Source organism: Rhyacophila brunnea, unplaced genomic scaffold, assembly GCF_057557595.1.
Source record: "Rhyacophila brunnea isolate RB1 unplaced genomic scaffold, BYU_Rbru_1.0 scaffold_1, whole genome shotgun sequence".
Classification (NCBI taxonomy): domain Eukaryota; kingdom Metazoa; phylum Arthropoda; class Insecta; order Trichoptera; family Rhyacophilidae; genus Rhyacophila; species Rhyacophila brunnea.
The window spans coordinates 48,177,618-48,189,298 of NW_028232751.1; positions in this window are offsets into that span (position 1 = coordinate 48,177,618).

An 11,681-nucleotide genomic window follows, 5' to 3' on the forward strand; every position below is an offset into this window, starting at 1 on the left:
GACGGTCAAAATATTTTAATCACGAGACGGAGCGATAACTTTACAGATTCCACGAACCGGAACGGCGCTCCGGTGCTCTCCAGTCCATTTCGAGCCCTGGCGTATACATATAGTAAAAATGCCAATTATTACAGAATAAGGAATTATCACAACAAAACAAAGTATAAGTGGTTAATCAAATTTCAATAGTTATAGATAGACTAAAAATACTTATCCTATATACTTAGTAAACTGAAAGCATTAATAATTTAATGCCACGGTACCAATGATAGTTTTTTCGCTTGAAAATAATACGAAAACTAACACAAAAAAAATAACACGAAAACTTGGCCAAATCAGCATTAAAATTCTCCAAAGTGGATAATTTTGTTCTGTACCTACCCGTGTTTTATAAAAACTTTTCATCAAACCCCAAAATATTCCATACGATTCAACAATAATTCGTTCACTTTCTGGAAATTATGTGTTTTCTCTCACTTATTCATTTAGAGTACATTGACAGTAACATAAGGAACATACTGTCGAATTTTGACGATATTTGTTTTTCATTTTTCCGTATGACGTATTCGTTTTCTGGCATTTTCGGGTATTACAGGTGAAGCTTGCACATCCATGATGATATTAAACAACTAATAATTATATTAATTGGCTTGTAACACTTTTTCATCTAAAATTTGGTGAGCAATTTCGTACCGTGTTTATTGTTTAACTGAAAGACGCCATTGCAAATGCAGTCTTCCTATTGGTCAATTTGGAATAAGTGAAAAATGGTTTGCGACACTCCTGGAATAAGTTTCTTTTATAAGTAATAGCGATTTTAAAATTGATTTTTCTACTAGATTGAATGCTATTAGGTCTTAGGGTTATATACAAAAAATACTTGTTCAAAAACTTCTCTTTAGATTTTGGCATTCATAACTCATTTTCGTCAAGTAGTGGAGTAAGTTGTTTTTGAAACTACACGCCTCATACTATAATATTGTGTTATTATTTTAAAATATGTAAAGGCCTTTTTACAAAAAAATAAATACTGTGATGCAGAAAAGTGACGAGAATCTTCACAAGATATGAAAAATAAAAAAAAAACTACCAAATTATGGGGGAACGAACCTTCTTATAACATGATTATAATAATATATATGTTTTATTGCATAAAAAATGTTTATGTAATTCCTACTAAATATTACGTAATTGATTATTATTTATCGTTTGCTTAGTCTGCCTAATTATAATAATTATGTAATGTTGAAAATTCACCGTCTCTTCTTCATAATTAAATAATATTAGCTGACCCAGATGGCTCTCGCCAGTCTGTCTCGCTATATATTGCAGACAGCTTTTCGTCATAATGACATAAGTTATAGTTTCCCTTTGGGATGGATTTTCATGCACCTCAGACAGTTTGACATTTCGCTGATTTGTCAGTTTTATGATTTGCATGTCGTCACTGCCAATATAGATTTGAGGTCATATGCGTAGTTTAATCTGGAGTCTAGCCTTCAGAATGTCATCTGATACCGCCTCAGGCTGCTAGTCCTAGCAGAACAGCTGGCAATCGCAGATTGCTACCACTGATATTTTGATCAATATGTGTATAATATTTCGTTAAATCACGTGCATTTAAATATGATCAATTATACATCTCAATCATCCAAATATAAAGCAATATAATATAATTATTATGATTATCATAAAAAGCGATCCAATATAACGTGTAAGTATATTAATCTCCCACGGGCCCCATTTAGATAATAGAAGAAGGTTAGCAGTGTACAAAATAAATTTAAACATTATTTTGTTTCATTGTCTATAAATAATAAGTGCTTGCAGCTATAGAATAATATTTAAAAAATCAAATTTTGAATTAAAATTTTAGCCCTAAATAATATTGTTTCCCGGTGCGGGACATTCATATCGAAACAACTGTTGATAAATAATGAAGCAATGCATATATCTGAGAGGAATAGAACAACAATTCTGATAAGAATATGAATTTGTAAGACCCAAAGGTCAGCTGAGAGAGGCCTTCATCCAGCAGTGGATTGACACAGGTTGATAATGATAATGACGATATAAATGGTTAGGTATATAAAATCACAAATTTTGGAAAACATCCAAATTTTTATGACCAAAAAGAGTAGAATCAAGTTGGGATAACCTTCATCCAACAGTGGATTAATCCGGGTTGATGATGATAATGACGATATGAATAGGTAGATATAATATCAGCAATTTTGATAAATATAGCGATTCATAATAAATTATGACCAAGAGTAGTATGCTCAAATTACATTGGCATATTGCGTCTGGCCCGATCGTCTGCCATGATTGCCAAAATTTATTATCTATGGTAGAGATAGACGGATAATAAAATTAACAGTTTTAATGGAAATTCGTATAAATGTTATTGTTTATTCGATTTAATGTGTTCAGTTATTATAACAGGATACATTTTTAAGTGACGAAAGTTAACAAAGTGTCAGTGGAATTGTGAGAAGTCAAGAATGATAAAAGTGTAGATGGATTGTTATTACTATGACATCTACCTACATCCTAGAAAATAAATATCATTTTCTTTTTATTTAAATAACAGTGTTACAAATGACGATTGTTTGTCATACTCGTTTATAGAGACATTAAAAATATAATGATTATTAAGTAATTAACGTAAATAATGATTACAATAATTGGTCGATACGAATATTTTTAGGTTATAGGGGTATAATTTTTGAGACGATCTTATGAATAAATTTGCGAATGAAATCTCTCGGGATCATTAGTACTTAAATAAAATAAAATATGTGTATCTGTCAATCCGATTAAGGATAGTTTGTCAAAAACGCATTTTAATAATTTTAAAATCGTTCACATGGATGATACAAACCAGTGTTGCAAGTAAGTGAATTTTTTCTCAATCGATTGCGCGGTCAATAAAGTCAAGTATCGTGTCGGAAAGCTATAGGGAATATATTGCAAGATTTGAAAATAAGGAAAAACCGTCAATTTCAAATGAAGAACGTTTCGGTAATGCGTGTTTTTTTTAACCCATCGGACATGACAAATAAGGCACACAATCGCTCGCCAAAACGGAAAAAAGTCGTAGGATAATAATATATAGGAGATATGAGATAATAAAGAGTTTTATGATTTTTCTACCAACAAAAAAATGGCGGTTTTAATTTTTTTCAATTTTACAAGGCACGACATTTTTGGAAATATTTTTCCAGCTAGGCTAGATTCAATATAAATAAAATACTATAGAACACTGACTTTATGTGCCCAGAATTCATATTTTATCACCATTTGCGTGTAGATTCAGTGTGTGCGTGCAGTCTTAATAAATCATATTTAGTAGGTACATTCAATTCCGAGTTTTTTCGTCACAATCGGTTTCAGGATAAGTCCCAACAAAACTAAGATGGTTTTCTTCACTACAGCTAAGAGACAAAACCTAATTAATTTAAAAATAAGGAGTACCTACGGATTGGATAGACAGTCGACTTTCGTGGAAAAAAGTCAATATGAAGTCCATTGGCGGCTCCTCTCTTAGGTCAATTGGTCAATGACCCTCCAAAAATAAATATCTTACAATCTATGTAGGTTATAATCTAAGATGTAGGTACAATGTCTTATAATTATCGGCGAACGCGTCAACTCGCGACGCACGCTAACCGTGTGTATAAAATTTAAGCAGAAGGAATCACGATCGGTCGCTGTATAGTCGGGCTCGGTCATTTCAGAATCTGCCGGGATAAAATATTTATAAATATTTCTCTTTCTCTCTCATTTCTCATATGTCAGACGAAGAGAAGCACAAAGTCTTTTTCTTTTTCTTCATATTATTTTGTCGCCGTATTAGGCGTCATTTAGGTCATTGCCAGAAATGAAAGAGATGTAAATTTTTAATGTGTTTAAATGAAACAGGTATAAAATGGGCGAGCGTGTTTTGTTTTGGTAAACCTTTTTATACTTATTTGTTATCGCTTCCTATTGTTGTCTGAAAGTTTTATATGCAATTTCAATGTTTGTATGCAGTTTAGTTTAAATCCAACCTTAGAGTAATACGCATCGACTGCATTCATTGTGTTAAACCATTGTATAATACAAGTTATCGATTAAAATGTCATCTGCTATATTAATCATAAAATTTACCTTCTAATAAAATCAGTGGAAATATAAAAAGTGTTTTATATATATAAATGATCCCGCCGTTCCATATCAGTACACAACACTTTTTCTGACAGTGACAGTTAAATGAAAAATGAAGCTAAAAAGCTACGGTATTTTATTAAATGTGTTTGATTGTTTGATGTGAAATGGACATTTTTTTGATCACCTATCTATAACAATTTCTAGCACTTCTTTTATAATGTATAAAAACCTAATTTGCAATAAGTATACAACGAAAAGCCAAGTTCAAATAATATAATTACTTATTTAAAAATGACCCACCAAATGGTCAAACAAAGGGCCGCCAATGATGAAGTCGAAGATATTTGAATTTGTTGCAACTTTTCCAGCATATAACGTCATTCCAGATTGTTGTGGAACATTTCTTTATTCTCATCCAGCGGAACATAGTTTGGGAAACCCTTCGGGAAATTTAAAAGGGGATCTTTGAAATTTAGAAAATAGCCGATATGCTGGATTATTTGTTAGGGTAGATTGCGTTAGGTTAGGTTTTCATTCTTGAATTATTCATGAATTTTGTCAAAATCAGCTATGAAAATTAGCTCACGGTGAAATGTTTTACGTACAATTTACATGTAACCATTAAAATCATCACCTTCATTTTTCATTATTAAAAAAAAAACAATTACCTACTCGACATAGTTAAATATCTATTTCTATAAAAATATTGTATGTAATTATTTTGAATTTAAATAGATGAAAACTAGAAAAGAAGTTGCATGTAGGTATACATAGATTCATGATTGATATGCCTTGCTAAAAGTGTACATGGAAGAAAATCATTCCATTATATCTCGTCAATATTTCCATACAACAATTGAATTTCTGGCTAATGAAAGTCAGATATTAATTATGTTAGCATTATTGATTTATATTAAACAGAGTTCTAGCAAATCGAATAAAATATACCTATACCTCAGCTACACCTAGGATTCATTTGTTATCGTACGGAGACACACCATCGGCATAATTGAATGACATTATCTAATTCGTAAATTGAAACTATTCAATACCAAGTTTTTTATGACAGGCTGTCTGCCTGCAGCCTGCAGGCAAATTTTCTGACAAATTGGTTACCCAAAGAAAATCGCCGCTGGGGAAAGGTCACAGTAACTCACAGCTATAGTAGACAGAACATAATTAATATGATAGATTGACTAAAACTTTGAAGCCAGTTATGGTTTATGGCTAAATGACGATCAGGCCATAAAATCCATTTAATATAAAGTTTCCGGAATGCCCCCAGATATTACCAATATTGAAATGACAAATTTGAATGCATATTATGATTTTGACATAGACGAGATAGGCGAGGCGTAACTATTGAAAATAATACCTATATTCTTTAAATTTTAGTCCTGAACATAAAGTCGTAAAAAATGTGACGGCGTGTAAAGATTCGAAGTAGGGAGTTATAATTTAACGGTGGTAATATGTACAGAAAAATATATTTAATAAATAAGAACTTCGGCTTTTCGAATTTTGCTCCTTTCGTATAGGGGCGTTTAGTTTAATAATTAATAATTCATATTCTACCTAGGATGTTGAAATTTGGTACAATTTAGGGCCTCCTTTATTACGAAAAATACGAATCCATTGACTAGAATGGTGCTAAATCCATTTTAGGGGCGGTCCTGTTCCACATTTTGGTTATTACGTAATCTTTTCTGATGTGGCTATTAACAATTAATACTTCTTGAGTAACAATCATAATATATTTATTTTATGACAGTTTAATATAATAACTGAGGGTCCTTCCTTTCCCATTCCCCAAGATTAAAATTAAACTAAGTATCAATTTATAATAGGTACAAAACTTCCTTCATCTTGAACGATCCAGCGCTGGCATTCTCCAGTTGCTTGGGGTGAGCATTCTTAAATCTTCTGTGGCGTAGTCCAGTCATCTCAGTTTCGGCCGTCCGAGACTTTTCTTACCATCAGAGAATTCGTACATAGCCCGCCTTGCTGGTAACTCCTCCGATATCCTATACACGCGGCCTACATTATGTGTGATGTCAATTTAAATTAAAAAATACAATAGTGTTTGTCAATGCTAATATTGTACTTGCATGCTTGCAGTCAATAGCATAGCATGGTGGAGGCGTTGTTATGAATATCTCGGAATAAAAGTTTATGGAGATAGCCGACATCGCAACTAGTATCATAATTTATAGCTCATTTACTGTATCTTTGTTGCAGGGTATGTATGACCAGAGACGTCTTGGGGTTTAGCTAGGATGATTAGGCGCCGGGACAACTGGGCGCCGCGCAATCGAATGAAATTTGAAAATAAATAGACGTTCGTGAATTATGGGTATTTAAAAAATATATTTAATAATATTATTTATACTTAAATTATTATACTATTATTTTTTAATACTTGGTGAGAAATTAAATATGCCCACGTCAATAATGATTTAATTTTATTGTGCATATTATGTTTAAGTTCCAACAAGAAGAGAGTTCTTTCATTTTTATATAAAGCCTCAGGCATGGTAATTCTCAATCCATATCAATTAATAAATAATTTTTGTGAATGTTGAGTTAGTAAATAATTATTATTATGATTATATTCGGTACATGTTAAATCAGCGGCGCTCCAATAAGCGGCTCTTTTCCTGAGTGTGTAATTAAACAAGATAATTAAAATAGTAATAGTAAATAATATTAATACTTACGGAATGAAGCAATAAAATAATCATAAACCAGCGGCGCTTTTTCTGAGTTTGTACCAAGATAATTAAAATAGTAATATTAAATAATATTAATTATTACGAAATGAAGCAATAAAATAATTTTAAACCAGCGGCGCTCCAATAAGCAGCCCTTATTCTGAGGTGTAATTTAACAGGATAATTAAAATAGTAATAGTAAATAATATTAATAAATACGGAATGAAGCAACAAGATAATTTTAAACCAGCGGAACTTCCTACCAATAAGAAAAACAAATAATTTTGATAGTTCGATGAACCAAAGAAACACCTTTATTTATGTTGTGAACCTGATTTTAAATCACCACACCAGAGCTAGTCGAAGAATCTAGGTTATCATAAGTTTTGTTTTTGTTTTGTTACGCCAAAGTATAACTTCTAACGCGCGTAAATAATTTTGTAAGCTCAAATGATAATTTACCTTACATGATAGGACTATAAATTATTGATGGTTTGACGTTGCTACAAAAACCTCAGTAATATAAATTTATAGCTGATTATATAGGCAACTTTATCAGATTTATTTTATGGGTGGCCGTGTGAGACATAAAAACATGAAACTGAAAAAAATGTAGTAGAGAAACATCACAATAAAAAAATCCACGAACTTCAGGCCGTTTTATGATGCCGGAGGCATGTTTGGTTTTCACTTACCCAATAATAAAAAAATCAACTCTAACGTCCACCGTGTTCCGCGTAATGATTGGTACCAATATTTTTCAAGATCATAAATAAAAAAAATATTTTACATTTTCACATCAAACAACTCTCAATACTCACAATAAATAAATATTACACGATTCTTTATTATTGGTGGTTTCAATTATTGTTGACACGAATTTCCAATTTTACGGGATTCTGTCAATAATCAAAGCAAGGTTTATGTTTAATGGATGGTTTAATTACAGGGGTTCCTAATCTTATTTTCATCAACGGCCAAAGAAGCATTTCTTAGCATTAGAAGAACGTGTCCAGAAATGTGTACGTATGCAGTTCACCGTATCACAATTTTCCGTTAAATGTTGTAAGTATCGGAAATATATGGTCGTATATTAAAGACCGTCAAACCGCGTTGGGTCGTTTAGTCTCAATAAAACACGGTTCTTGTCGATTTACAGCAGACATGGACACATAGCCACTTTGGTAACCACCCGAGTATATTGGAGAGATTTTCTAATGTTCCGAGTAGAAGCGTAACAATTTTTTTGAAAAAAGGGTCACTCGGGTGACCACACAAAAGTATGAGAAAATTTGTTAATTATTTTTCTATTGGAGGTCTAACTTTTTTATTCATTTTAGAGTGATAACACCACATCATCTTATTTTTGGATAAATAACTTGCGATGTTATTTTGTATCTCCGTAAAATACAGAAATTACATCACCAAGTATTTCGATAGGCTATTCTATAATTCTATGGTAATGACGGTGTTACCTACACAACTTAGCTTGACCATTGAACGGACCTTATGGGAGGGGTGCATGGCTAACAACCATTTCTGTGGACGCCCATATGCGTAGGGGTGTAAATCTCATACGGTCCACTTAGGAGCAAAAATTGTACTATACTTTTTCTTAAATATAATTTTGTATAAATTTTGTTTTCTTTCTTGTGCGGTTCTTTAAAATTTATTTTTACCTGTGTAATTTCTTAAGAAAGATATTAATATTAAGGATTATGAAAATAAAACAAGATTAACTGTTAGTATAATAATATGCTGGTCACCTTATTTTCAAACAATAAATCATAAAAAATGTCTAAATTACACATTTTTATTGCAGTGTTATTAAAACCCCTAGTTAGGCAAGTATGTCTTGGATTATTTTTAACATAAATGCCATGTTTATGCATTGGAGTAAGAAGGCAAACAATATATTTTTATTATTTCTTCGAGAGGTAATACTTTACATTATATCTGTTTCACCGTGTGCTAATCAAAAATGACGTTTTTGCCCATGCCTAATTTACAAGAAGCCAGCGGCAAACAAATTTTAAAAATAGCCGATATACTGGATTATTTGTTAGGTTATGTTAGATTATGTTTAGTTAGGTTAGGTTAGGTTAGGTTTTCATTCTTGAATTCATGAATTTTGCCAAAATCGGCTATGAAAATTAAATTAATGTTCATATTGAATCTGATAAAATTGGAGGTTCATCGTAGGGCTAATCACCCTACATGGTAAAAACACCAGATTACTAACACCAACACAAAAAACTCCGCCTGTAGCCATAGGATTCACCTAGGTTGCTGCCGGTCCCAAGTCCGGATGAAGGAGGAGGGTTCATCGTAGGGCTAACCACCCTACATCCTAAAAACACCAGATTACGAACACCAACACAAACGCATCGGAACCAGTGCTCGAAATGGAAAATTTTACGAACAGGAACGCTCGACAATTTTCCAAAAATGTGTGATATTAGATACAGTGCTCGAAATGGAAAATTTAACGAACAGGAACGCTAATAATTTTTCAAAAATGTGCAATATTAGATATAATATCTGTAATATAAAAAATCTTAGTTTTACATAATGTACTTTATAAAACATTTCCATCATCACCTTCACCCGAATCAGTTGTTGGTAACATAAAAAATATATAATAATATAAGTTTACGAAATCGTTTACTCAAAAATTAAAAAAAAAATCATTTATAATAATAATAATTATACAAATACCTAATTGTAAGTATATGAATCTAATTGGAGTAGGAAACATAAAAATACATGAAATAATGGACAAACCAATACAATTTTCCATTTGTTTCGTCAGTAGTTTGAATAAAAACATGTAACTAAGTGTAGATGGCAACATGAGTGAAGATACCTAATCGTTATTGATTTTTTGGGTTTTCACCACGTGTACTTCTTCCTTCTTTCCTCGATATCATATAATATCTCTTAATAATGGCCTCTGCAACAAGCCCGACGCGTCGAGGAAAGAAGTAAGAATTATACACGGCGAAAACCCAAAAATCAATTACCATGACAAACAACCGTGAAAGTCTCAAACAGAAGATAGGCACATTGGTTAAACCAAGATACATGCTACTTCATTTTTAAAGCTCTGATTTTTAATACCGAAATTGGAAATATTTTGATTCCACTATTTTTTAATCACATCAAAATCCACCATGTACGAAAAGGCAAGAGCTTATAAATATCATAATAAATAAATTTAATAATATTAAATACTTAATAAATACACAAGTTTTACGAATGTAGCATTCTTTATTAAATATGCATAATTTTAAACAACCTCAGACTTGTAGATATTAGAAAAAAATATTAAAATATTTACATCATGTGGGCATGTGGGATAATTTATTCTAATAGATTTCTGATGTTATTGAAATTATTAATTATTATATAAGTAAATATTTTTCCAATTGGATTGTGATGATTTTATTTAAATGTATTTTACCTATTTTATTTCGTGAGTTTTCGCAATGTACCTATTATTTGCTCAATGCAATCTATATGTTATATTATATTATAATATATGGGTACATATTTTCTGAGATTATATGAATTGAAATTAGAAAATAATATACCTGCAATACTCTCAGTCATGGAACACGAGAAGATGGTAGAAAAACACCCGGTGATGTTCTTAAATAAAATGTCGCCCCAATTTTTCTACAGTATTTTGAATCTCCATATAACGACTCAAATACCTCTGTAATAAGGAATCTGTTCTATGAATATATAACAAAAAAGACCTTTGCGATAATAGGTATATGAAATTAAATTTAAAAAAAAGCTAATACATAATATTTATTCGCTTTTTAATATGTTACTATCATGTCGAGTTTAGAGTGTTTAGACATCTATGGTTTAGACACTTATCCAAATCACCAAAGTGTAAGGTCCTATTCAATACCCAACTTCTATAGACAAACAACTCAAAATACCTTGTTCTAAGATTTCGTCGTTACCACTTGGCAATACCTACACAGTTTTAATATTTTTACTCATTTGTACTTTGCTATTATTGTACAGTACGTACCTATATAAAAATCCTTAGTATGTTCGTGGTTTGAATAGTATGCAACATGTTTCCACAATCACAAGACAAACAATTCAAAACACCAACAAAAACTCACAATCAAGACACCATAATTATTATGGTACTTACTTAATTTAGATGGGTATGCACTTTTTTTATAAATACTATGGTTTTATAAATAAATACTACGACGATGTAAACGACCTCTAGATACTCCAGGATTGTTGGTTTAGTAGTAAAAAGCTATTTATTAGCTATTGTTTACAAAACCTTTTTTGAGACAAAAAAATCTCTTCCTTATGCAACAGTTTTGTGAATTTGAGAGCACCGACAATATTTTTTTCAATGCACAGTAGATAGGATTTATTGTATTATTATTGAATGGTAAACAGCTTTGCTACGCAGAAGTTTTGTGAAACAAAAAATATGAACTAAGTAGGTACCTACCTATATTGATTTCTTTCAAAGAACCGCATTACTGTGGTTATTTTAATATCCTCAACAATATATTTTCCATTAGCTTTATTTTCTGTATAACATGAAGGGATACATATAGATAGAGTTTAGGAAGGTACCTACCTACGCGTATTTTTTTAAAAGTATTTCTGCCGAACTAAAATCGAAATTAAAAATAAAAGTAGCTCGGCATGATATGGGTCTATGAACGTTTAAATTTGTTCGTTATCTCTGATGAAGATGCCCATAGACGCAAAAATTTTACAGATACCACTGATATTTTAATTTAGTTGCACAATAGCGATATAAAACCT